Below are 26,016 nucleotides of genomic sequence, written 5' to 3' on the forward strand. Positions count from 1 at the left end.
TTTGGTTGATTGTCGCTAGTTATACATTAGCTAAAATTTAGATTTTAGATTTCAGAAAAGAAACAACCTTTTTTTTTTTTTGAATCCTCTATTTTGAATCCTTTAAAATATTAGTAGTACTAGATTGTAGAATATTGTCAGTATATAGTATGAGAGCAAAAATATATACATAGCTTTTCTGCTATGGAAAACCTGTTAAGTACAATATAAATATATATGGCAGAGTTAGCTACCAACAATAGGAGAGTCCTTTGAAAAGAAAACCAAGTAGTTATTTTAGCAGAGGCTATATTTTCTGCTAAACAAAATTTGTTCAGGAGACAGTGTTCAAATGCCACTGAAGACTGATAAATTTGAGTGATAGAGTTGCATAAATTCTTATGAATGATTTTGATATTATTTTTGAAAAAAAATTATAAATTATTTTTATGGTCTTTGTTTTCCCCTCTTACATTTTGCAGCTTTTATCTTTCAGTTGGTATAATCTGTGAACATGAAAATACATGTTGGATCTCTAATGAATAGCTGATGGATAAGAAAAAAAAAAGAGTTTCAGGTTATTCCAGAGAAAGACATTGATGTCCTAAATTAACACTGAGCTAACATGCTTTAAATTTCAAAGGTGGAACACATATGAGGTTGTATGTGGAAACGCTGCTGTGGATGCAAGTAGTATAAACAAGTTTTAACCTATCATGTTTCATACAGTCAAGTTCTGTAAACACCTGGCTAAGGGGCATACACTGATCCTGCTCTCCTAATAACAACTAGATTTTGCTTTGAAAGTGAAATGAAGCTTATGACATGCACTATATGTCATAAGTATATATATCAATTTGCATGCACATCAGTTTTTGAATGGTCATTTCTCATTAAATTTTCCGAAAAGATTTGGTTGATTCACATACTTATTTAGCATATGCATTTGTACGAATCAGGATTTTATCTGCAGACTGAGAGTCTCCAGTGCTTAAGGGAAATACTGACAGCTAAGTGTTTAAACCTGTTTCTGGTTCAATGTTATCCTTGGTTGTCTTCAGGAGCACAGACTTTGCAGCCAATATTTTTTCTACAATTTTCCTAGTTTGTGCATCATGTTTTCCTTATCCTTCCCTAGACACAGCAAAAATGGGCTCAGTTTTATAAACACAGTAGTCAGCAATTCTTAGAAATGTGAATATTTGTTTTAGAAAGGAAAATATTGCAAGTGAATTATTAAAATTTCAGAAGTTTCTAATTTTCTATTAATAACTGAAAAATTGAGGTTTTTCCATTGTCCTGGTGTTATAACTGAGCACAGCTAGAATGTTATTTCTTTGGCGTATTGCTTTGGACCTTTGGGGTATGATATAAGGCACAGAGCATTCAGAGCACTGCAGCAGCTTTCTGCTTACTGAATAACCAGGGGAAATAGCTGTAGAATGGAGTCAAGGGGAATGATGGTCAGCAATAATTCTGACTACACAGTTTTTCAAAATATCAGATTGCTGTAACCCCAGGATGCTTTAACTGTGATGAGTTTCTGGTCTCCTACCCCAGCCTGTACCCCAGACTAACCAACAGCTCAGTGCTTAGAAGTGGGCAAGAAATGTAGTTCTCTGAAGGGACCCCTGAGCCTTTTTGTCATGGGCCTCTCACTTCCCTGAATGGAAATTTTTCTTTAGGAATCAGGGATAAAAATAGGGACTTTATATAATGAAGAACTCCACACTAGGTGGAAGATGATGATTGGGATCCCATTCAGTTAATATATTATTGCTTACACAAAATGAAGTTATGGATAGTGCTTATCCCAGAATAATCCCGTACTAGCGATTCAGACATTCAAAGGATGGTAGAAGATTAAGATTTAATATCCAGCCTGTATCTGACTTCTAGATGCCTCAAACACAGTTTTACCTGTGGTGAGCTGCCTTTTTCTTTTGTTTTGTATGAAAAAAAATTCAAAGTATATCAGTGGTGCTCAGAGATACAGAGCCCGTGTTGCTTTGTGCCTGTTTTTTGGTGTCAGCCCTGCGAGGCACAGGTGTCTGTACAGCACAGCTGCTCTTCTAGATGCCCAGATGGCCAGACCTTGTTTCTCTGATTTCCCCAGACATAACAATAAGAAGAGAACTGTCAATAGTGCAATTAAACAAATAAATACTTGCCCTGCCACCCTTGTATCTCGTGTTATCTCCTGCATTACTGGGTGGTTTGCTCTGTGGTACCATTGGAGCTGTGTGGACCCCTGGCCACTGCAGGGGTGGCCAGCCCCACTCCTGCTGGAGGATCACCTCATGGCAGATGTGCCTGACATGGAGCTTGGCTATCTCTGTTCCTTGAGGCTGTTGTCTGTCTGAGATCTTGGATCTCAGATTTGGACCTGCCCATCAGCCTCTTCAGTGGAGATAAGCTGTCTGCTTCCCACAGCAGGCTTTCTTAGCCTTAGGTCAGGCACCTGACCTCCCTGTGCAGGGTTTGGAAGATGCTGAAGTCCCAAACATCTCTTTACAGAGATCAGGAGATAAAGGTGGCCTCTTTTCACTTCTTAGTGGAAGCATCTCTGTCAGCCTGAGATGTTGCCTTTGGTGAATCAGGGTATGTAACTCTGAACAGCTTTCCAGGTGTTTGTTTTATCTTGGGAAAACTGGCCTATTCTAATTTTTAGGAACCAGCTATGAGGAAAGATGGTGACAGGTGCTGATAGAACCCTGTAAAGACAAACAAAGCACAGGTGGTGGGACCTTCTGCTTCTGTCTCCCTCCATGCACTGCTCAACTCCCACAGTCTGCATGCACTAGTTTCAGCCCTGCATCCACATGAGTGAGCAGTGGGGCACTCTTCACCTCTCTGACATGTTGAGTGTATGTATGTACATGCTGTTCCATGTAAGGTTGTTTTGTTTGTCAGGCTCCAATAGTGCAGGCCTGTATAGTGCCTGCAAATGGTGCAAAACTGGGCTGTGCTTGGCTTGCCTTTTGCTGAGAGCAGGGTGTTTTTAAGTACCACCTTCATTCAAGGGAAGGTTTGGGCTTTTCTTTCTTCTGTACATTTGTCATCTTTGCTGTAAATGACAGCATTGAGTATTGAAAACCTCTGAATGACAGAACAGCCAAATCAAACACTCATGCTAGAGCTGCTATCAGTTTGTCTCCATTTGCAGAATGGGGACAGTTTGGAATTCTTAATACTAATACCACAGGAGCATCAGTTCCTGCCCTAATTAAAAGAACTGTTGAAAAGACCCTTGAAAAGATTTCTCTGCACTGCTATTAACAAATCTAGTTAGTGGAGGCAGAGTTTACCCCTGTGTGTTTTCCCAAATTGCAGTACACCAAGTTGTGATGTGCTGGCAGAGTCTGTCTGTGAACTCTGTGCCTGTGCAGCAGCCCCTGAGAGCAGTGAATGTGAGCACCACTGAAGCAGTCCTGCTTTACTGCTGCTGGGGGCCCGTAGCTTTTTACCCTGTGGATGGTGTGGGCAAAGTAATTCCACAAGGAAAGAATCACAACTGGATCCCAGCTTTTGTATTCGGGGGGTAGGGGGATGTTTGCATTTCATTAGTGTTAAGTTTGCTATTTCCAAGGATTGGGAAGAAACATCTCTTCTTGTTTCTCTAGAATATAGAGTGATGTTTACTTTCTCATTTTGAAATTTTCGCATCTTGTGTAACAGCTGTGCTAGGGCAGGACTCGCTCTCTGCTGAACTGCTGCTTTTTTCCTTTGGCCTTTGTTAAAATTTCTGATAAATAACAGACTGTCTACAGCTGTTCAAATGATGTTGCTTTTTCTAAGTGTCACTTTGGTGTTCATTCCCACCAATGCAGGCTTTGCTTTAGAAGGTAAATAAGGGAGAAATAGGGCTTGCTGTTGAATAAAATTGAACATGTGGTCAGTGGGAAAAGAATCTGAAATGTGAATTGCCCAAGCCTACAGAAGCCATCCACCTCCAGCTGTGATGGAGACACTGTAACATCTTGGCAACATTGCTGCGTGCAATTTTCTTTAAATAACTAGTGGGTTTTTTGTTTGCTGCAGTTGGTGCAATTTCTTCACATTTTCTCATTTGAAGGTAATCTGCTTCTAAGAAGTGATTAGTGGGATTTGTGCATGGAAGGCTTCACTGGGCTCTGAATTTTTGCAGTGGCATTAGCTATGCCAGTGCTACTGGACTCACCACTGTAATAGATAAAAAGAAGATACTGTGTGTGACTTAATAGTATACTAATCTATTGTTGTAAAGATAACTTGTATCATTTATATTAATCCATTATTTAATTTATCAGGAAGCTTGCTCTAAGAACTTTATAAAATCACAGTTCTTGAATAAAAGGATCTTATGAACAAGGATTTTATTTTTTACATGCTGTATCTCTCCTTTACACAGCAGTTGTTCTGTTCATATTTTTTTCTTAACCGTTATGTACAGAGCTTTCTAAGAAACTGACGGGCAATATTTGATCTGGATTTGAAAAACAACAATTTTGAAGAAATATTATGAATACAAAGTTCTATCTCTGCTTGAGATTAGAAATTGGGTTTCTATAGTAATATTTAGGTGAGGAAAATATTCTGATGAGTTTGATTTATTTCTGGTTGCAAATTTCTTATAAAGACAAAATTATATAATTTATAATTCCAAAGAGAGAGGAAAGGGAATGAACTAGAGTAACTCAACTCTGTCCTTTCCACAGCTGAGGACACAAAGCAATAATTGTTGCTTAGCTAAATTATCACACAAAAGAACAGCAAGTCATTCATTTCCACATGAAAAAGCATAAAAATAGGGTTTCTGTAAGACTGATTGGAAGGTTTAATATGAGAATGTCAGTGTGAAGGTTTTCTTTTAAAGGTGTTAGGTCTGCTTGGTCTGGAATTGGTCTTGCTTTTGCTCAAGCATAGCTAGAGTAAACCTGCAGCAGTTGAATAAATGGAGAGCCAGTGCCATTATTTAAACAATTTTTTTGACAAATATGACAGTCCAGAATCTCAGCTCCTCTAGTTTTTGAAAACCTTTCTCAGGGTGTTTATCCTTGTAACAATTATATAAGCCAAATATATAAGCCAAATATGTTGGTTTCAGTATAGTACCAGCACTTACTGAGAGACAGTAGATCCAATGGTCCTGTAATTTGCTCAGTGACTCTTTAAATACAGGATGCTGGCTTACAGCAAGAGAGATAGTTATAATTCAGTTGTTAGACATCAAATTCTGGTACTTTTGGAAAGAAGCTGGGTTTGTCAGTTATGGGGAGATCTCCGAAAGGAATTTGAGAATTTTGTGAGCATGTGCTTCAAGTTTGCTTAACAATTTGAGGCAAGTGTAAATCACTTCTAAGTAAGCTGTGACGAATGAAATGTTCCTAATTACAAGCTCCTAGCCAATCTTTACACTATTTTTGCCTTAGTACTACTTAAATTTCTACAGCATATTTTATAGACAAGAAAGTGTGACTAAATACCTGCAACATCAGTAGACTCATGTAGTAATAACAGTGAGAAGAAGCAGAACTAACTCCTCTGGTTGAAAATGTTAAATATTTCTTGGATTAGAGGTGAGAAATTGGGAATCTCAGCCCAAATCTGGGTGATCAGCCACTTCATACACTTTCCACCAGCTTGGCAGAGAGGACTTAACAGAGGTAGAGTGTGAACTACACTCTGGTTTCCTGAGATGGCTCCATTTCTTGAGGTTTATGGGCAAAATTGTGACTAATGAGAAATGCGTGTCCTGCTAGAGCACAGCTGCTGGTGCTCACTGGATGAGTGAGGACCTGCAGGCCATTTTTCAGTTCTAAGTATTTTAATGGTGTCAAACACTGGATTTTAAATCAGCTTTTCAAACAGTATCAAAAACGGACATGCTAATTGCTGATCGTGGTTGATTGTGGGACCCATTTTCCTGTGACAGCTGGGGCCATCTTAGAAGAAAGCAAAAATAACAATGCGATAAAAGGGTTTCTCTAGACCTTTGTAGTTGGCGAGAGAGGATGTTCAGTTTACCCCAGATAGTGGCCATAATGCACAAACAGCAGGGCTTGTGTGTGCTATTTTCTGATGTGTGGTTCAGGAGGCTGACCACCAGCTGCTGCTCATGGGGTGGGACAGCCACACTCTGAGCGTTGGGCAGATAGACATCTAGGCTCCGCGCCGGGAGCCAAAGATGTGTGGCTGCAGCCACCCGGAGAACCTACCTCTGATGCTGCTCTTGCTCCTCTCTGACAGTTGTACTGAGGCCCTGCATCTGCAACGAACAGGATTTTTGGTTCAATATTTAAATGCCTTTGAAATGGGGCTATCATGTGAAAGAGGAACTAGAGCTCTTCACTGTGTTCATGCAAAAGGGCACTTGGAGAATTGGAAGGTTTTCTATGTTTACAGGGTCACTTACTTGCTTTATTATAGATACCTCATATTTGTATCATAGAGTCACTTTATTAGCTGACACATCAACCCTGTTCAGTCTCCATAACTTGTAGTCTGTTTTGAAAGCAGAAATGAAGCCAGGAATACCAGCAGTGGTAGGAATCAGACAGGGCTTTGCTGTGTCAAAGCTGGTGTTGTCTGGCATTTTGCCTTGAACTGGCTGGTGAGAATTTTAAATGTGGAGATATTAGTCAGCATCACAGTTATGGTATGCTGCATTTTCACTGCCATGTTTTTTTCATGAAAGGTGGCTTTTCTGTACCTTCAACTGGAAAGCATTCATTCCTTATGTGTACCATGTGGCTACAAATATTGTATCTGGAGACTGTTTTCTTAGCAAATAATCACCTTTTCATAATAGATACAATAGCTAGAGAAGACCTGCTTGGGCAGGCAGTCGTTTGCTTCCACACAGAGGTAGTCTACCTTTTGCAACTGAATAATAATGTTTACTTGTGTGCTCAAGTGAAATGCCCAATGCAGGATTTCTAAATCCAGAATTAGAATTCAAGTGTTCCTGATTATTGTTCCTTTTTCACTTGAATTGTTTTTTACACCATTTCCTAAAAATCCTGCTAAAAAAAGAAAGGAAACAAAACCCAACCACCCCCAACCTTTTACTGCACTGATATTTGTGGAAAAAAAGCTGCAAAAACACTTTATGGAGAGCATATGAAAGGGAAATGGTTTTAATTTTTAACCATAATATTTTACTTTCCTGAAATTGGTATTCGCTCTTGGAGGTTCTGTAGAAGGAAAGAGAATCTGTCACCCCTATGCTAGCATCATTTGGAATATCTTCTATATTTTCTATAATTACAAATGTCTTTGATACATTGAGGAAAGAATTTATTGGAACAACACATTCAGTTAAATTATGAATATTTTGGCTTGTGCCGTATCCCAATTCTGTTTTATTTGCCTATTTTTTTCATGCACATAACATTCCTATTAACTTCCTATGTCATTATATTCTCTGCTTCCCACAGTAGAATAGGCTTTCCTTACTTCTTTTCATTACAGCAGGGAGCAAAACGTGCTAAAAGTGTATGTGTGTGTGTGTGTGCCTGTGTGGCGTCCGGTGTTTACACTTGTAGTGGACATTTCACTCCCAGCCTTTTCCATCCTCCATGCTTTATGTGGTCAGCTGTGGCTCCGCAAACCTGGCCAGCGCCCTGTGGGAAGGCATGAATAGCCCTTGTTGTGCAGCACACCTGTGTTCTGTGCACAGCTGTTTGGTTCACAACAGGGTTGCTGTTAGCAGTTATGAAACGTTTTCACACCACCCACCCACTATCCACTGGCTTATAACATTTGCTGGCACTTCTGTCCGGCTTGAACTTGTTTTTTGTTTTGGTTTTTTTTTTTTTTTTTTTTTTTAATTTAAAGGACACCAGGATACTTTATGCATAGGAATAACAAGCCAAATTGGCACAGCACCTTATTAAAAATATTCCCTCTCTCCTATGTCAAAGATTGCTCTTTTTTTGCCTGTGGTAAATCTCCAACTATAAGAAAAAAATGTTGCTATGTATTTTGCTATTTTTATATAGTTTGCTATTTTAATTTTTTTTCCTAGTTATCAGACAGTTTTGTGCTGGCCCAAATTTAAAGAAGCTGGAACATTACTTTGTTTTTTTCTACATATTATTGGAGATGCAGAGTCACCCATCTTGTTGTATATTTTTTCTGTATGTTACAATAAGAAGTTGAGACAGTGAGCAATAAAAGTCTGTCAATGTAGCGCTTTTTAAACCCCCAGAACTGATTGAATAACTGTAACTCTTCTGAGAGGAAGAAGGCTAAAAGCTCACTTTTCTGGTACTCAAGTCTTCAGAATGGAAAACTGAACTAAAAGAAAAAAAACTAAATACAAAATGAGGTGGCTAAGTGAAGCAGGTGCTCCGTATGGAGGGGAAGAAAGACAAACTAATGTACATACTGCTTCACTTCTATAGGAGAATGCTATTTAAATACATAAACTAGGAAGACAGCTGAACTCTTCTGTGCAGTTTTATCAGCTGTGTTTTGTATCTCTCCATGACACAGTATGTGGCTCTTTTCTGAAAGCAGGACAATGTGTTTTGACAGCCCTTGGCAGTGAGAGCAACAGTGAGAAAAGCAAACCAAAGTGATTCAAATTAACACGAGTTGGCTGTTGCAAAGCTGGTCCATCCAAATTATTTCCCATTAATAGAGAACCTCAGATATTTTAAGATGCAACATAGCCAGCTGGGTTAGAAGCACTGTGCTAATGCTGCCCACCATGCTGCCATCTATGGAGAACTCCACTTTCCTTTGGTAAGGAATTCTGTAGGGGCATTAGCTCTATACCTGTTTGACAAGGTAAACAGGTCTTGAGCTCTATATAGGGTCTGTAAGGAAATCAACATCAAGCAGAAAGGCAAATCTCAATAAAAATTGTTTTGGGTAACCTTGACCATTTTTGTCAGGGATGGTTTGCATAGGAATTTGTTGTTTTCCTAGATTAAACATGGGTGTGCATTTATTTTGCCATAACTGCTGATGGTTCTTATTTTTTAAACACTTTAATGCTGATTAGTAGGAAAAATATTGAGAATTTCCTGTGCCTTATTTGTTTTCTAAACACTTTGTAATTCAAAAGAGGTAAAAGTCTTAGAATCAAAGTTTTTCTGCTCAAGCTAGAGCAATTTCCATGAGGTTCAGTCCTGCTGACTTTATTCAAATAAGACTGGTTTGAGGAATTCAAAGAGGTCTAGAAAAGAAAGCTGTTTAAAGGGCATCAAAGCTGAAAAATCTGGCTTTTGCCATTCATGCCCACTTTTGGCCTTGCAGGACAATCTTTTCCTTTCACATTCCTTTGCTGATGGTAAGAACATGCTATTTTTTGAGATGTACAGTCCTATGATCCATCTCTCTGTTTTGTCTGCCATGAAGTTACTTTCCTGCGTGTTCTGACTTCCTAAGAATACTCTTTTTACTTAAGAGCCTTTCATTTTGCTTCTCTTCTGAAGAGGCACTCGCCTTCCCCCACCTTGCCACCAAATAAACCTTAATTTAGAAAATTCAAAGTATCTGTTGTTTTCTTCTTATTCCCACACCTGCCCACATTGTAATTCTCATATCCAGTGCCTTCCCACTCTCATTTCCAGCTGGAAGACCTCCTCTTCCCATTGTAGTAAAATTCCCTTATGAGTTATGAGGAGGAAATTAACCTTCCACCAGTACATCAGACCCTCATGATCCATAAGAGATTTTATCTGCACTGTGCCCTGTGAAGAAGAAATTGTTGCAGATGCAAGAAATTAAGTGATTTGCCCAAGGTCATCAAGAAAGTTAATGGATAAATTAAGAGCAAATCTCATGGATCCTAATTTGGGTTGTGGAAGCTGTAATAGCAATGGTGAGGAGGGTGGAAAGTCCAGGCAGATGATTTGCACTTCTTACTTACGGCCAAATATGACACAAATAGAGGCAACCCCCATTCCCAACGAGGAGAGGCGGGAGAGTGGGACATAATTCAAGCTATTTAGATTCTGCTATTTAGCATTTGCCGATCACTAATGTGATATTTGCAAAGTATAATATTTTCTAACAGCTGTAAGAACAAGAGAGCCTAAAATTTCTCCCTATACATAATATCCATGAAATTGCATTGAATATTGTAATGATGTGTTATGCTGCCATTAGCTCCCCGTGAATACCTAATTTGGAAGGTTAATGAAATTGACAAATGTGTGTACTGTATGTGCATTGTCAGTACTAGTTAATGGCAACTCTCACATTTTTATTTGGAAAATTATATAAAACTGAAAGTGACAATTACTGTAACTTCATCTTTTTTGGAATCTAGCAGAGTGTGCAGTTTATTTAAATAGGGTTGTATGTGTTTTAAATTTGTATACCATCATATGAAGTCCTTTGCTCATCATGTGATTATATACTTAATTTTTGCATGAATGAATGCATGTATTGTGGTCTTTTACAGCATATTGGGCCAATTTTTTTTTCTTTTTTTGTGTGTATTCCACACTAAAATACCATAAGTCCTTGTCTTCCTGTTGGCTCAACAGTGGTTGATTACAAAACTCGTGCCAGTTAATTCAAAGAGACATCACGCATTCAAAATGAATTTCCCCAGGCAAGGAAACTGTGCTAGAGCACAAAGAAAGAGTATGCTCTTGTACTCTCTGAACATGGTCACTTGCAGCTGCTGCTGCTTCCATATATGAATTTGATGAGATCCTTGAAGTTTGGCCCCTAATTATTTCTGTAGTTTTAGAAAGTGCTTCTTTAGTTCAAGGTCACATTTTTAGGTGTATAGAGTCCAATTTGATTTCTTCTTTTGGTTTAAAGCTGTTCAATTAGACAGTTTCACGTAGTGAATGATCCCTTATGGTCCTGGAGATCTCAGTTTCATCTCCTGGGAAGTGAGAAGAGACGTTCTGGTAATCCTCTGTGATGCACCACAAAGTGGATAATGTTGCCACATCCGAGCCTTGCAGGCTAGAAAAGAGTGTATGGATGGAGTGATAGCTGCACAACCCACTTCCCCTGTTACTTAATTTTTGGGCATCTCTTCAACTCCTTGTGGAGTTTCTTCTGAGGAAGCAGGTGTCGCAGAGGAGGGTGGCTGCCCTGAGGAGACCATATGTGTCACTTCCAAGAACAAAGCAGTCTTTTAAACCCAGTGCTATATTGAGCCTGTGAGTCATGAATCTTTAGATCAATAACCAAAATGTTTTTAAACGTGGGGGCAGCCCCAAACAGAGTGACTCAGCGCCACAGTTCCACATTCAGTGCGCCTTGGTGCAGGGTCTGGTTTCAGATAACTGGTCACAGGAGTGGGGCCAGGTGATGTGTGGGGGCTGAGGTGCTGATGTGGGCCCAGCTGAACGGGGTTTGCTTTTCAATGCTCAGTACACCTGCTCGGGGTCAGCTTCAGGCAGGAGCTGGGCTCTCGGACTCTCCGAGGGTCAGCAGCCCCTCTGACTTTCTGGCATTTTTTATAAGGTGGCTTGGAGTTGCTGAGGCTTAAGACATTCTTAGGCTTAGATTCTGCTCTGGCATTCCCCTCTTTTCTAATGTTGTATTAATAAATATATGTCAGATCTGCTGGAAGAATACATCTATTCAGATCCTCCGTTGCAGATGCCACGGATTCCTGTAGCCTAAAACTCTGAAGAACTATTAAATGTTTGTCCTTCTCGCGCTTGACAACAAGGACTCTTTCTGCTTTTGCTCCAGGCCTGGTGGCCATGTCACATCAGGCTCATGGTAACATTCAGGGAGAAGCTGGAGTGCATTAATCAACCCACAGAACTCCACCCCAAAAGCACACATCATGCTTTAATGTTAGCATCAGCTGCAATTGTCTGTCTATATGCTGATTTGAAGTAAGAAGTTTGAAGCCTGGAAAAGCTTCACACTGAGATTTGTCTTGATAAGTGGGAGTGTTTTGCTCCTCTGTGGATTAATGATTTACTGATAGCTCAGTAAAGGATAAGAGATATTTGCACCTGGCCTATTGAAGGGAGATTTGCATTTGAAAATGTTAGGCCAGTAAATAATCCAGGGAGATGACATTGAAGCCAACACCTGAGTGAAGGAGGGGAGATGAATTTGAATGAACCTTTGTGCAAAACTCGAAGATGGAGTACTAAGTTATAAGTTTGGCTGCAAGTTCCCCTCTGTGAATATATATATATTTGTGATGGAGGGTGTACACCAACTCTGAGACAATGTCCCTGTGGGTCAGATGTGGTTTAGATCTTGTTTGGCAGTTAGATAAAAAGCGAGACAAGAAGGAAAGAGATGATGGTGGGCCTCTTGGACTTGATTTTAGAGAAAGTATTCTTTCGTTTTTGCTAGCCATATGTTAAAAATCTCTACAACTTTGTTGCTTATTTTGGATTTTATAAATAAGTATTTTTCCTTGCTTTTGACTTGGCTTGTGCAGAGGATGATTTCTTATGTTGGCTAGCATAAAAGCCCTATTCTGAAAACTGGTATATAGGCACAGTGTAGTAACATCAAAGTCCTCATATCTCCCGTATCAACAGAAATTGATATGTGGGACAGAAAGGCAGCTGTTAAAGTAGGAAAATTATACTAATGTAAATTTTTTTTATCAGCACAAGGCAAGAGGGTCTTGTGCACACACAGGGGGACACAAAGTATGCTGAACCTCAAGTTTTGTTCCTTTCCAGGGCTTTGGGGGAGCCCAGAAAAAGCAGTTGACATGCTCTAGCTTTCCTTGAAGAGCTCTGGCTCTTGTATATAGAAAGATATTTAGTAGTTCCTGTAAGCCAGAGCATATTTGATAGGCATATGCATTCTTCTGTTCTTTTCTGACCAATATGCTTCTGTACCATGTGTGGGCTTGGGGGAGATAGATCAAATTTTTGCTGATGGATCAGATTTCCTTCAAGGTCAAGAACTAAAGTTATGTACTCTTAACTCATGAAATTGAAGGAACTCAGAGAAAGAAAGTAATAAGGAGGAAAATTTTCAAATTAAATTATTTTTCCTCAAGAAATGTAATAGGGCCAACAATTTTTTCAGCTTTTGACATTTCAAGCAGAAGTGAAAGAAAATGAATGGTTAGTAGCACTGAGAGATGATGATGCAAGGACACCATAGGGAATGGGCCCAGAAGTGGCAGGGGACTCCCTAGGCTGGGAATGAAGGAGTTTTACCATCCAGGGCTTGTCCCATCACCTCCAGCAATGACTCCTTCTAGGAAGCTTATTCCCAACCTAAGGGTAGCAGGTGTGGGGCCCTGACTCCTCAAAGAACACTGACTTTGTCAACATCTAAGATGCCACCAAGAGAAAGGAAACCTCTCTAGAAGAATCATCACTTTCATTAAACAGAAAAAAATTCTGCAGGAAATTTGTCTACAAGCAGAGAGTGTCCACACAGGGAAGTAGGAAAAAATGAAAGTGAGTAACGTAGAAGAAAATTCTCTTAATATCTGTGGAACATAACAGAGGTCACACCTATCAAACAACTCTAATTAATTACTGATTCATTATGATGTATTTCAACATTCAGTAAAAAACTCTCACTGACCTCAAAAGATGCCAAACTGAACTCAGTGAAGGATAAAATAATCCCTATGTCATTTAGCCAGTAAAATTTTGAGAACTAAGGTTTAATTTGCTTTCTAACAAAAACTACCAGGTATAACACATAGAGTCATTTTTTTTTCTAAGAAGACCCACCAGATATAACACACAGAGAACCATGTTATAACTCTCTTCAGTTTGAGACACACTATTAGAGAATGTATGAATGTGTGATACTTGAGGTGCAAGAAATGATACTGCACTAGAAGGGGCAAAAATTAAGGGTTCATAGCTCTGGGAAGGGCAATTATTCCGTTGCTTCTTGAATGTATTTATTTCAGCATATTTTCCTAAAATGACTGTACTATTAATTTAAAAAAAGAGACAGGATGCTATTTCTCTGACTGTGGTTAGCACAAGCCATAGCTCTGCCTATGCAGCTGTGTCCCAAGCTAGAAGGAAGCAATGTTTTGGTGCTCAAGAGCAAAGAGTCTTGATTGAAAAAACCCATGGCTTAACCTCTGGCTTGCTAACCTTTGGTTTTAAATTTAAGAAGGAAATACCTTACCATTATAGTTTTATTGAATCAAGTGGATACAGTCAAAAGACCAATGCTTTTGATGTTAATTTGTGTTGTGGTACCTGCTAACTGGGAGGAAAAAATTGAAATATTGCTTCTATCTGAGGTTGGGGCCAGAAATCCTGCTAAATCAAACCTATCCAGATTTCTCTGCTAATCTTATGCTTCTGCATCTGATGAACTACAACTCAGGATATTTAGCTTTGTTCAGACACTGATAGTATGGACGTTTTTGTGGCTTTCATGGTTCTTCTGATCTTTTATCTATTCTTTGATTAAATGTATGTTATTCATAATACCCAGCTTCAAAAATGTCCCTCTATTTCTTCCATGAGTAGGTTTGTCATAGTTGAGCTAGAATTTCTGCCAGGTGGAAGTACCCCTATCCACTGTCTACCCCAAAATGGTTTAGACTGTGTGGAATTAACTTTCCATTACCACAATCCAGGGTTAGCAGTGTCTTTCACAATCCCCTTTTCTTCCTTGTTACCCTGGTATAAAATCATCTCTCTGGATCATACACGAGGAATTCAGGTGTCACAGAGGTCAGAACAGAATTACCAAAGAGACAGAGGAGGCTGACAGCACTCCCTGATGAGGTTCAAGTCCTTGCCATAGTGTTGTATGTCACATCCTGTCTGAGCTGGTGTCCAGCGTGTAAAAGCTGGAAATAAATAACTATGCTTATCTCAGTCTCTTTCTTTCCTATATGGGCTCTGTGGGTTTTGCTCACTATGCTAGCTGAACTTTGCTGAACTAATTTGTTATTGTGTTCAGGACAATGATTGCTGTCTGAACAGGTAGGCCCTGTTGGGACAGGTTTCAAGTGGCAGCTATGTGGGATACAGGCAGCGTGCGTAACACAGGGCCTGAAGGAGATGCTCAGCACCCAGCATTACAGCATTCTGCTTTTTTCTTGACTTTGGTGAGTCTGCCTTGGGTGAATGAGGCTTATCTGTGGGAGTTGTAAAGTATGTTGCTAAGTTTATTTTTGGTGTTTAATCTAAAAATCTTCTGTGCCTGTTGCCAAACATAAGACGTTTGTTTTCAGACTCTAACTTCTCAGGTAAAGCTGTCATGTTTATTCTGAATCACTACATCAACACATAAACATGAGGTCTTTGTTTACATTTATTGCTCTTTGTGTATCTTTATATAGCCTGGAAATATTTTTTCAAGGTTTTATTAATTTCCAGTGTATGAAAGAATGAGGGGAAAAAAGTGTCAGTATATAACCTAATCTGAGAAGTTGTGTTTGAACTATGTGTTGGCTGTGCCATAGTAGGAGACAGTTAAACCTGAGGCAGGTTTGGGTTTGCATTTTCTGGTATTACTAACAGCCTACCTTTGACCATCACTTGACATTAAAAATAATTTTCCACTTTTCAACATGAAAGCCGTGAGTAATCCCTGAAATGAGTGTTGCCTGTGTAGTGCATTTGAGGAATGGTTTGGGGCAGGTTAACTTGCATTCACAGGTTCTATAATCTATCATCCACTTTGCAGTGCTTTAATGTACTAACATTTTCACAGGCTGCAGACAGTGGCTCTCTGCTCAGATTAACCACAAGCTCATTCTGCCTCACCACAGTTTGACCTCTCTGATGAGCAGCACGTTAATGTGTTTGCAGACTGTGTATGTATGTTTGGCTATAGATGTGTCAAGACATGCACAGCACAGAAATTGTTTTTATTTTTAAATCTGTTTGGTTTTGACTGTGATCTGGCTGATCATTTATTGCTGGAAAATGATTTTTTGTGGTGTCAGATAGTCATTTGTGGAGTGCTGTTAAATATTGGCCCATTGTTTTCAAAAAACCAAAGATTATTTATGGAGGGTGTTACAGAATGAGGTCAGAAAAGACCTTGCCAGGTCATCTAGTCCTGCTCTGTTGCCTTAAGGTGGGTAGTCTGAAACAGTTAGTCCTCCCAATGTCTGCTTCAGCTCACTCCTGGTATCTTGTCCTGCTCCCTGCTGTCTGACTGTGGGTGCTCAGCATGCTGTGACACACATCTTATTGGAATGGAACTCTGTTTATTTCACAAAGGTCAGCTTCAGGCTTGTGGAAACCAGATGAACTCTCCAGCTCCATCTCCTTAACTAAGGATGTAGAGAGAGGCAGAGCAGGCAGCTGAAGGTCAGGACTGACATAGAACAGCTGAAGCTCTCTGCCGTAGCACCTGCATTCACATCCTTGGCCTGGAGTTGTGATTCCTGAGTTTGGGCACCTGCTTCTCATCTGCACCAGGTCCTTCACACTGACCTCAGCAGAGGCTGTTCTGAAGTGAGGAGCTAGCTGATCCTGCCATCCATTAAATTAGTACCTGCAAGTAGCCCCTATGACTGGATAGATGACCAGATGTTTGAGGGAGACTGTAACGTGCCACAGGAATGCATGTTCTCACCCGAGGCACCGGCCACTTGGAATCTTTGCCATGCACTGCAAGGTTGGCACCTCCAGAGGATGATGGGATCTCTCACCAGATCAGTGCTGGTGAGGATTGTGGTTACTTCCAAATGCTCTCGCAGTTTTCTCCATCCTTAGTAACTTCTCCACACTGAAACATGTGGGGCTGTTGTTGGCAGCACTTTCTCCCAGTGAATGATGAGCAGGAGGAGAATCTGGCTGTCCATCTTGCCAGCCTGTCACAGAGTGCCGGGTGGGCTGCATTCAGCTGCTGTGCTCTGTGGTGCCCAGCCCCACCAGGGTCTGTCACCCCATGCTGGGGTGGGGGGGGGGTTGGCTGAGACTAAGGCCAGGCCTAAAGATAGACCCCTTAGACATTACCTTCTTATCCAGCCTGGTTTTTAATTTTCATTCCTGTAGTTTCAAAGGAGTTTGTCCAAATGGTCAAAGAGCACTCCCAGAAGCTCCTCCAGGGGTCTCAGATGGTTTATTTTTGAAGAGCACTTTCTCACTCGCTTTGACATGAGACATGCAAAGGTAATGCGCTCTTCTTCCTTTCTGTCTTTTTTTTCCCCAGCATGTAGGAACTTGTTATCTGTTTCACTGTGCAGATGAAAAACTTTATCTTGAGCAACCTCTATAAATGTCACAGGGATGGTTTTTTCGAGTGTTTACTGAGAACATATTATGTTTTAGTGTCTCTATCATAAATACCTTTTTGTTAATCTTTCACCCTCACTAAATCTATTACAAGCTTTAATCAACCTTTCTAAGCAGTAATAAAATGTTATCAGCAGTTGGCAAAGATTATAAGTGACAGACCCTAATGTTTTCTAATGATTGTCATTATTTAAAAGGTTGTTTGTAGTTTTACAGAAAAATAATTAGATCTATCACATACATTTGAAGAGAGGGGAGTTTAACTCCTTGGATAGTTTACTCTCAAGATGTGCAAATTTGTAAATATATTTGTAAATATTTGTAAATTTTTAAATATTTGTAAATAATTACTTAAAAAGAAATAAACCAACAAGCTAGAGCTGAATTGAAATTCAAGATCTATTTAGGCAAATGCAGGCAGAAGAGAGCATGCTTTATGCTTAAAAGTTAGATACACCCCAGGTGAATACATACAGTTCAAATTTTTCACCTACAGGTCAACAAGACCTGAAGTCTGAATTTCTAAGTCTACAGCACTTTCTTTATCATCTTGCTACATTGTTACACACATAAAAATAGGCTTTGTGAAACTATTGCTTTGTATTATGCAAATTATTTTTCCTTTTTAGAAACAGTCAATACTGTTTTACTTAAATGACATGTTTCTGCAACTGGAGAAGTGAAAGGTTTGAAGTAAATGAAGGTGAGAATTTCTTGGTCTCCTTAAAGTTTAAACAGTTTGGGTGGGTTTCTGTAAATTTGTTTTATTTTGTTTTGTTTGATAAGGTTTGGTTTATAAGGGAATATCATCCAAACACTGTGCTCTGGATGAATTTCCGTATTGATGTACTCAAACAAGATACATTTCCATGAATTATCAATTCTGTGACTATATTTTAGTTCTTACTGTCTTGATCCAGCTTGTTGCTGAATCTGGAGAAGATGCAGCCCTAGGCTTAGCACAAGATAAATTTAGTACGTGCTCCACACGTGGTGTTCAGTCAGCTGTCCCACACCTCCTGTCTCATCTACCTATTCACTGGGATGCAGCAGCTTCCTGCATCCAGGTTCTGCTGTGTCCCTGAAGCCACAGAAGTTTTTACTGCACCCCTGGCACAGCCCTTGGGCTTTAAGAGGACCACAGCCAGGATCTATTCTTGGGCAGCAGTCCAATAGCATCTTTTTCTTCCCTTTTTGTTTTCTCTCCTGTTGTATGACCCCCAGATGTGTGCCAGTAGAGAAAGGCCACCTATGAAGCAGCACAGCAAATACTCATAGTGAATATATCTACAGAACTCCCAGATACTTGCTTGTGCCACAAAACTGAAATCCTCACCAGCACCGGGCAAGGAATGTTTTATAGTTTAATGTTGTTTCATGCCCAGTGAATGCTCACTGCTGACCTGCTTTCAGAGGGTGTAAAAAACATCTGTGCAGGTGTTTAGGTCTTATGGATGTATTCCCAGAAGCAAGCACACATGCGCACACAAACACACACACCCCTTCAATCCTTAGGCTAAGTGATCAGTCGAAGCACAAGTGTGGGCCAAATCAGATTAGTGTAACTGAACTGGACCTTAGCTTTGCAGTTGCAGACCTCACCCTCAGTTTGCTTTTAAGCCTCAAAACTGAAACTCATTGCCCAAGTACACCCTTTTCCCTGATACCAGTTTTCCTATTGCTCAGCATGTGGATCAGCTAGGCACTCAAAATGTACTTGCAAATGATTATTAATTTCTGTGTATTTTTTGAAAAGCTTGATTTATTTCTTGTGGTGGGTTTCTGTTGGCCAGTGTAGATGTTGACTCTTTATTCCCGTCATCACCTCTTAGACATTTCTAGACTGTTATGCTGACTGCCATTTTTTTTGTCTCCAGTGATCTCTGTTTCTGCATATCCCAGAAACTTTCTTGTTTAACTCTCTTAGCAGAGTAACATTCTTGTTTAACTCTGTTAAGAAAAAAGAATGAAATGTTTAAAAAAATTAAGCTGATTTTTAGCTCCTTAGTAAACACTACATGGTGCAATTTTTCTAAGCAAACCAGGCATTTTTAGCAATTAATTTCTTTTTTTTAAAATCTCCATTACTCTGGAGAAGGATGTGCATCCTTACTTTATAAAGTAAGCAGAAAACCCAACTCGAAAGGACTGGCAGTGTTTTAAGTTAGCGTTTGCAGTATATCTGCAAGAAGCAGCAGCAATGTTTAAATGGGAAATGCCAGACAATAAATTCTTTTCCAACTAGATTATATGCAGTACAAGTGTTGACTTTCAATTTATACCTTTGATATGACTCATTGAATGTTCTGATTCTGAGTTTATTTGTCCTGTCTTCAGCAAAATGGATTGAATATAGGGTTATCCAACCATGATGCGTTGTCTCTGTGCCTCAGATGTTATATTGGTGAAATCTTAGTGTCTGGCACTATCTAAGAGGAGTATAAAAATTTGATTTGGTCTGCAGCCAGTTTTCCTCCCACTCTGGAACAATGATGGAACATCTGGAGAACACTGTATTCATTAACCCAAATCCTGAACACTTCACATAATACCTGATCCTGTAAGAATCTGCTTAGTTTTCCAGCCTGTGCAATTTGTGCTGGATGCAGCTAGAGCATATTTAGTCAAAGGACCTTGTCTCTAGCATTTTTGAGCTTTTATGTGACATTATGTTTTGTCATAATTGATGATAACAAGATTCCTATTTGTTTTCTGATTTTAAATGCCAGTTATATGCATGGTGGCTCACTCTATTCTCTCTCCTCCAGAAATTTCTCTTTATTTATCATTTGTATTTTCAGCTGGAGACCTTGGGGTTTTATTTTACCCAGGGTCTCAGCTGAAGCCATATGCCAAGAGGCCTCTTAACTTTCGTGAGGATGGATCTTGGAATATCAGACTGGCACAGTGTGCCACCTTTATTGTTTTTCCTGCTTTCATAATCTCCCCTTCTCTCAGTGGCAGATGCACACCAGTATTGTGACTGTCAGAATAGCCATTTTCCTCCTGGGGTTTGATGCTGTGCTCTGGCCAGCTGCTGTGGGGTATACAAAAGGGATGCAGTTGGTACATCCCAAGGTTTGAATATCCCCTGTGATTTTACATTCTGTTCTTGCCTAAGAAAGGGATTGTGTTTATGTCTTCTCATGACCTCAGATCCTCTGCATGAATTTGACTTTTGATGAGACTAAATAAAGATAAACTCCTTAACTCTTTTTTAAAAATGACTGTCCTAATGCAAAACATGGGAGCTCATCTGTCTGCTATAGGAAAGGAGGAAAGAAGCAGTAGTTAGAGAACCCTGGGACTTTTTTCTCTCTTTACAGTATAGGTATGATCTGTGCTTGACCTTGTGCAAGTCACACAGGCTGAGATCCAGAAAATACGTATGCGCCTAAATCCCACTGTGGGTTTTAGCCACCTGGATAGGAGAAAGGCCCAAATTTTCAAAATCCTAAGGTTTTCAGAGCACCTCATCTGCAAAATGAACATGGAGGCTCATAGTTTTCTTCAACAGGCTGTCATGAGAACAGATATACCACGTTTGTAACATGTAAGCCACTCATCTGTGTTAAGCCCAAATGCTGAATCAGAAGGACAAAGAAGTCTATGTTATCCCACTGCCCACCTTTTCTTCTGATGTTTTTAAAATGTATCATTTGCTGGTAGGATTTGGCAGAAATGGAAGAGGGTTTGGGACCAACCTGAAAATTCTGTCTCTGCATTTTATCTTTACAGCCTCCAAAGATTTATATAAAAGCAACTCAGATGGGCCACTTTTCAAGGCCTTGACATCAGTATTACTGAAAGAGTTAAGGCCATTAGCTGGGCGCCATAAAAATACTTAGTATCTCACATCTTCAAAGCAATGTACAAATATTAACTAATTAATCTTCAAAATAGCCTTACCTCCACACCCCACAGTCAACCCTGATTAAAAAGTAAATATTCCTCCTGCACATGTAATCAAGGCTCAGAGCTTTATGCTCTAAGAGTGTAATTGACTTGTTCCTTGTTTGTGATTTTGATAAACAATACGGAGTAGTTCAAAGGATGCAGAGCCAGAGGGAAGGTCAGGAGCAGTGTTCAGGTACGGAGTGAGAAGTGCTTCCTCTCCAGACATCATCAGTATTTCTGGATTTAGCTTTCTTTTCACATTGGTATGAGAGAGAAAATATTTATGGTATGAAATACTGTGCCTAGAAAGCCTGAACTATAGTGACAAGAATGGTACTTTACTGTGCTTTTTTAGGTACCTAAAATTTCAGCTTGCCATTGCTCAGTGTTTTTATTGGTGTGCAGAAGTGCACCACAAGTCAGTCCACTTGCTTCACTTCTTTCTTGAGAGTGGAACCATCACTGGACTCATCCAGTTACAAATTGATGGCTAGTGCAAAATTAGGGGAAATTTCCGTACTTTAAAAAGATATTATTAATTCATCTCAAATGAGGTTGTGTCTCCTAAATCTGGCCCTAAGAACAGATATATTGGAGATGCTTCATCACAATTGATTTGTCTTGTGCCAGCGTGACACAAGATAAATTTAATAATTTATTTAAGATAAATTTAAGATAAATTTAAGATTTTATTTAAGATAAATTTAATAATTTTATTTTTTAAAATAAAACCCCTTTGTGACCATGTACTGAAAATTGTTCTCATCAGACCAGAATGCTGTTGCATGAGTGAGACTCTTCAAAGAGCATTTACTACTTTTAAATGTTTTGGTAGAATAGGGGTGTGCAAAATCCCATTGCGATAGCCATGTATTTACATCTGAAGCATCTCAATGAACAAATGCTAATAAATATCAAAGATAGCCTCAAGCTGTGCCAGTGAAGGTTCAGGTTGGACACCAAGAGGAATTTTTTCACTGAAAGGGTGGTCAAACATTGGAGGTTGTCCAGGAAGGTGGTGGCGTCATCATCCCTGGAAATGATTGAGAAATGACTGGACTTAGTACTGTGGTTTAGTTGGCTTGGTGGTGTTTGGACAGAGGTTGGGCTTGATGGTCTTGGAGGTCTTCTTCAACCTTAGTGATTCCATGATTCTCTGTGGGAATACAAATGTCCAGCCTGCAGCCAGCACCAGGCTTACAGATTCTGCATGTGGCAGAAGGCAGGTCAGTCGCCCTGTGAGTCAGTGCAGGGAAGGGAGGGATTCAGGATCTACCATCCACTCACAAGTCTGTGGGATCAGTCAGCTGTAGGATCAAGATACTGCAACAATTTGCTACCCTTGTGCTTATCCTTGATTTTAGAGCCTGGGTACTCTGTCTGCTGAACCTTAGACCTTTTTTTTCTGCAGATATTACTGCAGATTCATGTTGATATCTTGTCTGGCTGAAATCTGAGACTTAAAAGATGCCTTTTTTTTTGTTTGCTTGATAGCAGAGTCCTCCTGAATTAAGGAGAAGGTTGCTCTGTTCACTCTGTTGCAGCATCTGGTTAGTTCTTTTCTACTTCATGCTTTAAGGACAAACATTTCAGATGCTGAAGTCTATTACTGCTGGGGATCAGAGATTATTGTTGTGCATGAATTAAAAAAAAAAGTCTCAAATCAGGCAGTTAAAAATTGTGTAGCTGAGTTGGTGGGGATGGATAACTGCATCAAGAGATGAAATGTACTTTTTTATGCAGCAAGTTTAGGCAACAGCAGTAGTTGCATTGTGACCATGTGTTTGGTCTTTGCAGGGCTTGGCTTGGGACTTTGAATTACCATTGCAGTGCCTTTATCAGCAAAATGCTGTATACGTGCCAGCCCAATAGTGTTCTGATTGTCTAGACACATAAAGCACCATGTATATGTTCTTGAAAAAACAGAGTTTTAAAGATCACAAAGCAGTTCTAGTAAGGAATAATATTTCTAGAAAACCCAGTAAATTGGAACACTTGACAAGGTATTAAAATATGCTGCATGAAATTCAGGTGTGGTTGGATAAAAGAGTAAAAAATAATGGATTATTGCTGTGCCCAAATTGAGTTTAGTTTCCTAGATATGTCTGGCCCTACTTTTGAATAATGAAAATTCAGCATATGTCACATAACCACTTCAGCTCAGTTCAACACACCTGGGTGCATGCCACAGTGGGATTAACTCTGATCTAATCACTAAGGAAAGTGGTCTTTTCAGGTCAGGACTGAGGTCATGATTAGACTGTAGATAGAAAATTATTCCTCCTCTCTCTGAATCATGCTTATTTACAGTATCAGGTGGTGTTCACTCATGTCTCCTGATTTCATCATTGAAATGCTAATACTCATTCATCAGTGTCACTGATACTCCATGTGTGTGTGTGAGCATATTTTATATTCTCCAATGGGCATTGCAATATAATTTTCATAGGTAGACCTTTGTTAATACATTTAGGTAGTGTTAATTTAATTAGGTCAACGGCTTCAGTGGACATTAGATTTCCATCCATTGTAATAATATTGAGCCTTTGTATTTAGCTTGTCTTTAGTGAAGGCAGAAAGTGCATAGGTAATGGTCTAAGCAATTGTAAAAAATAAATAAAACATACATTCTTGTCTTTGTGTTGAAATGTTAAATGTTCACGTCATAAACCTCCATGTACCAAGGATGCTCCAACAGTATGAGTGAACTGCTTGTCTACTCTGCTTCTGGTTTACATCATCCCATAGCTTTTTCAGCAAGTAAATGATTAAATATATAAATATATATATTTAACAAGGAAAACATTCTTATTAGAAATTAGATAAATATTGTGAGATAAAATATTGGAAACAAGTTGAAAAGCAGCAGAAGGTAAAAGCTGTAAAATCTTTTAATCCTTTCTGTCTCCTTGCTATCAGTTTCCTGGATCTCTTTTGGTATAGAAATATCCAGAGGCTCTGTCTCACACAGCTCCTCTACTCCTGCAGACTATTACATCAAAAATAGATGTCATTTCACTCAGCTCTTTGAATGTCTCCTAGTATCAGCTTGGTGATTCTCACCATAGGATTTAACATCCTCTGCAAATGCTAGAGACAAGCTGGATGTGATATGGAGACAGGTTGTAGTGCGTCTCTTCCACTGACCTACTCATCTGCACACAGAATGTAACTGATTTTCACTGGCATTTCAGGATTTTGAGACATGGCTTACTCATCAAATTATATTAGATTCCAAGCTGACATGTGAGGTTAATCACTACCAACTACCTTTGTAGAGGGATGTCTCAAAAAGTGTGTAGTTCCAGGCAAAGTGGAAGCTGGATGTATTATGGAGCCTGGATATAGATAATATCAAAATTTATTAAAACTGTGGCTAGAAACAGTAAGGATGCAAGAAAACCAGGGCTTCAGCAGCAATGTCCATGAAAATGGAAGATAAATTGGAGGAGAACTTGGTAGATCATAGATGAGTGTGCTGTGACTGCTCAAAGTCTAAGCTCATTTTCTAGACACACTTAGCAGTCCTCGGAGAGACATAAGCACTGCTGGGGCATGATTGGTGTCACCCTGAGGCTGACATCTGATTTCAGATTAGTAGAGCCTCTGTTCCTCTCTGATGACTGGAGTCTAGCCTGCTGCATCAGGCACAAACACATACTTTATAAACAATCAGAAATAGGTGATTTGTGCTCTGATCATGCTGGAGACACACCACAGGATTTTCACCCATTCCACTGTGAAGGGAGGGTCTGAAAGAGCTGTTTTGTGCTGGTAAATAAAAAAAAAAAGAGAGAGAACCTCCACAAAAGGCCAGGTGGGTTTTCACAGTATCTGGAATACAGCAACATGAACTTCCCAACAAACAGTGCAGTTTATTTTCTTTTTATTGACATCAAAGAGATTTTGCTGCTGCATCTGGTGAGGGAGGGTACAGAGCTGGGACCAGAATTTCCATTCTGGAGCCCTTATTAACCTCCTTTTGGAACAGGTGAAGAGCAGAATGCAGGTGTTGCTGAAGAAATAAATCCTACATTAAATATTGCACATGTATCTTTGCATTAGTCCTGCTCACATATGCTTGAGGGACAATGTGTGTGTTGAGCTCTGTGCTTTTTCTTAGGCACAAACCAGTAATTTGGGTGATCATGTCCACCTTAGGCACCATGAATACCTAATAAAAAAACATAATCCAGTACTGTCATCCAAATCAGAAAGAATATTTTTTTAAAGCTAGCAGAAAAAAATGTTCTTGGTTTGTGACTGTACAGTTGTTTGAAAGGTATTTAATAACAGGAAACTTGTTTTTCTCCCTTCTCCAATCTTTAGTTTCTGCAATGGATTTTCTGCTCACGTGTATCTTGGGCTCATCTGAGCCAGGGTCAGCAGTAAGCACTTAGAGCAGCACGGCTGCAGTGCCACTGAAAGCCTTCCTGGGGCTTTTTCCTAACATCACAACAATGCAATGCACTGAGTCAGGAACTGCTGGTGTTTCAAAGGTGCTCAGTGGTTTAATTTTCATTGCCTGTGATCATTTGCTAAAAAAAAAAAAAATCCAAACCATTCTATTTTGCTATTGGAAAACCTTTTTCAAGTTGAGCCATGTGTTCCTGGGGTACTTGGATGAGTAGCTATCCCTCTCTTTGTTTATAAACACATATTCAGCTGGTATGAATCTCCTTCCACATTTAACACTGTCACAGCTGAAGTAGTGTTCCAGAGTAAGGCTCTGTAATCAGGCAGCACAGTTTGCTTTGTGCCTAAGAATTCGGAAGTGTACCTGTGGTCTACTGGAATATCTCCTAAATATTGTCAAGGGTAATCTCTTTAGAGATATCATTACTGTAACAGGTAAAAATCAGTCATCAAATGAAATTGTCATGGAATTTTTATATCTGACTAGCACACAGATCCAAACTGTATTAAATAGAATTCATCTTCTGTACACAACAGACAGGTAGAGTGTGTAATGGTTTGGCACAATGTATTTTTCACATTGAGTTTGGTAAAA

General features: G+C 39.5%; 1 protein-coding gene across 1 annotated transcript in view; it reads left to right on the forward strand.

Annotated features, from left to right (window-relative positions):
• Positions 1–26,016, forward strand: part of LOC119698592 — a 277,473-nt gene that overhangs the window by 178,373 nt on the left and 73,084 nt on the right. Inside the window, exons 6-7 of the transcript XR_005256184.1 lie at positions 16,869–16,985; positions 17,738–17,811. The gene's annotated coding sequence lies outside the window, so the exon portion shown is untranslated. The remainder of the gene's footprint in view (positions 1–16,868; positions 16,986–17,737; positions 17,812–26,016) is intronic.

This window comes from Motacilla alba, chromosome 3 (genome assembly GCF_015832195.1).
Source record: "Motacilla alba alba isolate MOTALB_02 chromosome 3, Motacilla_alba_V1.0_pri, whole genome shotgun sequence".
Taxonomy (NCBI): Eukaryota; Metazoa; Chordata; class Aves; order Passeriformes; family Motacillidae; genus Motacilla; species Motacilla alba.